Source organism: Cydia fagiglandana, chromosome 7 (genome assembly GCF_963556715.1).
Source record: "Cydia fagiglandana chromosome 7, ilCydFagi1.1, whole genome shotgun sequence".
Taxonomy (NCBI): Eukaryota; Metazoa; Arthropoda; class Insecta; order Lepidoptera; family Tortricidae; genus Cydia; species Cydia fagiglandana.
The window spans coordinates 8,085,252-8,090,295 of NC_085938.1; the positions used below are offsets into that span (position 1 = coordinate 8,085,252).

At 38.8% G+C, this 5,044-nt stretch overlaps 2 long non-coding RNA genes across 2 annotated transcripts; both read left to right on the top strand.

Annotated features, from left to right (window-relative positions):
- The first annotated feature begins 400 nt into the window (after positions 1 to 400).
- Positions 401 to 1,595, top strand: LOC134666303 (uncharacterized). The gene is made up of 2 exons (XR_010098476.1): positions 401 to 1,050; positions 1,137 to 1,595. It is a non-coding gene; the product is annotated as an uncharacterized LOC134666303 (long non-coding RNA).
- A 2,271-nt stretch (positions 1,596 to 3,866) lies between these two features.
- On the top strand, positions 3,867 to 4,754 carry LOC134666304 (uncharacterized). Its single transcript, XR_010098477.1, has 2 exons — positions 3,867 to 4,209; positions 4,296 to 4,754. It is a non-coding gene; the product is annotated as an uncharacterized LOC134666304 (long non-coding RNA).
- Positions 4,755 to 5,044: the final 290 nt, after the last annotated feature.

Consider the following 5,044-nt stretch of genomic DNA (forward strand, 5'->3'; position numbering starts at 1 on the left):
GTGGTCGCCGTGTGCACACATTGTTTCGGGTTTGCGACTACTTTATGCCAAAATCATTCGTTCATTCGTTCATTTTGTTCCTGTCAAATGGAAACTGTCAGATGGAAAAATAATTAAATAAAAATAAGTGACATTAATACGCCATCTCTAAAACGGATTACAAGACGTAATTATATATTGTTTGCATTTATATTACAATAGGACTTAAATTATTATGGGGAATTAAACTGCTCGAGTGATTTGATAAACTAAGTGTAATATAATCAACGCGCCACCACATTGTATTAGTTTAGCCGGAAATGAAATTGTTTACTTCTCAGTGCTTGTGTTCATAAATATATTATTTGATGCATTTTTAGTACTTCGATGCGTATACTATACTTAAATAACAGTGTAACAACAAAATTTTAATTCTTCATTTTTTTTTCAATATTGAACAGTATGTGACCCTGACCCATATTCGTTTGATACCCTTAACGCCATCTAGCGAGCTCAGTCGATAACAACATGGTCCGGGTTGCTAGATTAAAAATAATTTCGGTGCCTTCCTACATTTTTGGTTTTTTTAATCGCAGGTCGTTGTAAATTAAAATTGTCTTCAAATATTTTTTTTATTCGTCGGCGCGTTGTATTCAATATTATTCTAAGCAAACTAAATAGGAAAGAAAGCGTTTTTTTTTGTCAAGTCATGTGGTGTTCGGCCGAGCCCCGTTCGGACTCTGGTAACCCCGTCGTTTGATCTGTCACCGATGGCTCGCCACGTAGCTAGCCGTTCTTTTTGGATTTGGAAGAGATCGTAGCAAGGTGGTTCGTTTCCTTTGCCCAGCGGCCTGGTGCTGTCTGATGGCTTCTACCTATATCGCGGTTTAAGCCGCCTAATCGTAAGTAGCTAGTCGATTCCTTAATTGTTTTGGATGGATTTGTTAGTGCAGTGCTGATTGTTTTTATATTATTGCAGCTCGTTGGATGTGAATCGTCCTGGAAATTGAAGCCCCGGGTGCATTGAAATTATGCAAGTCCTTTCCTACGCCCGCTTATTGTCTGCCCCGGGTAAGCAGCGACCTACTCGCAGTCCAGTATATTTATTCGATTCTGTGAATGTCTGTTCCGTTACTTAGTAGTTTTATAAATTTCAGGGTTTCAAGATTTACCGTCTTTATTACAAGTTTACGGGGTGGCCTCAAGATGCCAGCTTCTACAAGCCGAGCTACCAGTGGCAAGGAGCTGTGCCTGGCGTTTCCATACTTCCACGCAGAGGTTCCTGACCAACGTGGCGGTTGTATTGTTTACGGTCTTTCGAAGTTTTGGAGGTTAGATCGACCCTTTATCTAATATGTATTACTGAACCAGAGATGCTGGTTCTGGCGCCCTCATACCCTTAGTAACTTTTAAGTTTGTCCGTCAGTAGGCCGCTTCTACCAAAACATTTTAAAAAAGAGTTCGCTATACCCATAACTGTTCCCTCAACACTTAAATAAGAGTCTGATGCTCATGTTATTTAGATAAGAGCTAGTTTACCTTAAGTTCCTGTCATTAAGGCCCTTAAGGCTCTCCGGGTTAGTTTTGAAATTATTTAAATAAATGTTTTATTCATATTGTCTAGTTTCCTTAATTAATTAAGAAAATATTCCATATTAGTACCCCTAAATAATAGTTGTTTCAGCGGCAGCCCACGTGGGGCAATGTTAGCGAACCTCTTTGGTCACAGTGTGTTAGCTAAAGGGAGTTTTATTTTTGGTAGAAACGGTGCTGCTTCTATTCTTGTATTGTGTTCAGGATAACCGATTATTACCTTTTTTTCATTTAAAATTTAACTATATTACATAACCGTGTAAGTTAATACTGTTACCACATGTGAGCATACTTTTATAGGTTAGGTCATGTACAGGTGTGTGGAGTTACTTATCTATTACTTGCGTTGTACTGTTTAGTACTGTGTAAAGATTATTAATTAAATTGCAACTAGTGGAATAGTGTGTGGAATGTTAAACGTAAGTTAACTTTTACTTTAATTTAAAAAAAATACAAAGGTGTAATGTTAGTGGACAGTTCTGTACCAAGCTGTAAGACTTGTGTTCTTTCAATTTAAGTTTTTTATTCTTCCTCGGTGGGAGGTTACTGTATTTGTACTTAGTTGACGGTACACCTGTTTAAAATGTAACGAAATTTTATTAATTATAAATGTGGAGTTGTAAAAAGTTTGAGGGAGCAAATTTGGAAGTTATAGTGAAGTACAGTCAGCAGGTGTTTTCAATTATTAAATTTATTACGGGATGTTTGGAGTTGAAGTTAAAAGTTGAAGTTTAAAATAAATAAAATTAATATTAAATAGTTTCTTGACGTGGTTGGGTACAGTCAGTCACAATTATTGTTGTTGACTTACGTTTTTTTTTTAAATAACTTACCGATATTCAAATAGCCGTTTACCTTTAAGGTCGAATCTTATTGTAGTAGTTTCCACAATTGTTTCGTACGGGAGTTATGTTTATTACCTACTTTTCCTTATCTATTGTCTCGACTTAAATCGAGTTTTTTCCTTATTGTTGTTATTTTAGGTGAAGTAAATATTTACTTATTAGTTAATTATCGGTGATTGCGCGTTTTTTTTGTTGATGTTCGGTAGGAGTTTTTTTTATGGTTGCGTGCAGGAGTTTTGTTTACGTATTACTTACTTTCTTTCGATCGTGTCTGAGCAAACGTAACTCAGGCACGTGGTTTGTTTGTTGTTGGGGGGCGAAGAGGACGATTTAAAGACTCTTCGCGTGTTTTACCGGGGTGCTGGCGTTTTAAACCAGTATTCCAATCGGCACTGGCTGGTCGGGTTCTGGCGGACTTTAAACCGTCAGGCTCTTAATAGCAGTGCCATCTTCTTTGTTAACGCTTTGCGGTATGACTTAAATCATATGCGTGAACGTTAATGTTGATGTTAGGGGGTTGTTATGTGGTACACGCCTTAAAGCGTTGTCCGCAAACATCGGATTTTTTTTGTCAGACTGACAGACTTGCATTGCCTGAAATGGAGCCTGTACAGTCGACTTCCTTGTGTGTCTCGTGTTGTTTCGAACGTTACCGTCTGCCTGTCGTTTAGACACAGCTGGTCAATGTATCATGTGTTGTGTTATTGTCTGATTTCCGCGTTCAGACCTGTGACGTCTGACAGTCACGGCCTGATATGCGCGCTAGGTATATTTGAATTAGTTGTATTAGTTGTAGTAGCAGTCACCGATCTTAGTTAGTAAATTTCACTTGGCTATATGCCGTCTTCCGCTGTATCTCTTGGACGCATAACCCGCGGCTTGGGCCGTTCGTTATGCCACCAAGAAATATACGCGATGCGACGTTTCGTGGTAATGTAGCTTAGAGCTTTACTTGCGTACGTCAAGTCTTTATAAAGTAGGTCTTGTTTAGTGCGTGGGTTCGATTTTTTTTTGTTAGTTAGTTTTTTTTTACCGGTAGGTAATTGTCTAGGTACTTTCCGCGGGTGGTTTTGCGAGCTGGGGACCAGCTCAAAATTTTGCCGTAGTCAAAATTTTCTTCGGGAAGGGGAGCACTGTAACAACAAAATTTTAATTCTTCATTTTTTTTTCAATATTGAACAGTATGTGACCCTGACCCATATTCGTTTGATACCCTTAACGCCATCTAGCGAGCTCAGTCGATAACAACATGGTCCGGGTTGCTAGATTAAAAATAATTTCGGTGCCTTCCTACATTTTTGGTTTTTTTAATCGCAGGTCGTTGTAAATTAAAATTGTCTTCAAATATTTTTTTTATTCGTCGGCGCGTTGTATTCAATATTATTCTAAGCAAACTAAATAGGAAAGAAAGCGTTTTTTTTTGTCAAGTCATGTGGCGTTCGGCCGAGCCCCGTTCGGACTCTGGTAACCCCGTCGTTTGATCTGTCACCGATGGCTCGCCACGTAGCTAGCCGTTCTTTTTGGATTTGGAAGAGATCGTAGCAAGGTGGTTCGTTTCCTTTGCCCAGCGGCCTGGTGCTGTCTGATGGCTTCTACCTATATCGCGGTTTAAGCCGCCTAATCGTAAGTAGCTAGTCGATTCCTTAATTGTTTTGGATGGATTTGTTAGTGCAGTGCTGATTGTTTTTATATTATTGCAGCTCGTTGGATGTGAATCGTCCTGGAAATTGAAGCCCCGGGTGCATTGAAATTATGCAAGTCCTTTCCTACGCCCGCTTATTGTCTGCCCCGGGTAAGCAGCGACCTACTCGCAGTCCAGTATATTTATTCGATTCTGTGAATGTCTGTTCCGTTACTTAGTAGTTTTATAAATTTCAGGGTTTCAAGATTTACCGTCTTTATTACAAGTTTACGGGGTGGCCTCAAGATGCCAGCTTCTACAAGCCGAGCTACCAGTGGCAAGGAGCTGTGCCTGGCGTTTCCATACTTCCACGCAGAGGTTCCTGACCAACGTGGCGGTTGTATTGTTTACGGTCTTTCGAAGTTTTGGAGGTTAGATCGACCCTTTATCTAATATGTATTACTGAACCAGAGATGCTGGTTCTGGCGCCCTCATACCCTTAGTAACTTTTAAGTTTGTCCGTCAGTAGGCCGCTTCTACCAAAACATTTTAAAAAAGAGTTCGCTATACCCATAACTGTTCCCTCAACACTTAAATAAGAGTCTGATGCTCATGTTATTTAGATAAGAGCTAGTTTACCTTAAGTTCCTGTCATTAAGGCCCTTAAGGCTCTCCGGGTTAGTTTTGAAATTATTTAAATAAATGTTTTATTCATATTGTCTAGTTTCCTTAATTAATTAAGAAAATATTCCATATTAGTACCCCTAAATAATAGTTGTTTCAACAGAAATAACGCTTTACATACTACGAAACTTGTTAATTATGATGTATAAATATGGTTTAAGGCTGAGAAATATTGCAGTCACAAAGTAGTCGCAAATGTTTCGACTTTGTGTCGACTCTGTGTAGACACATGACACGCGCTGTCAAAAGTAATAACAAAGTTACTGGATTTGCAAAATGGCTCCTTGTGTTCATTTGTTTTCAGATATTCTCAAAGTGTAAA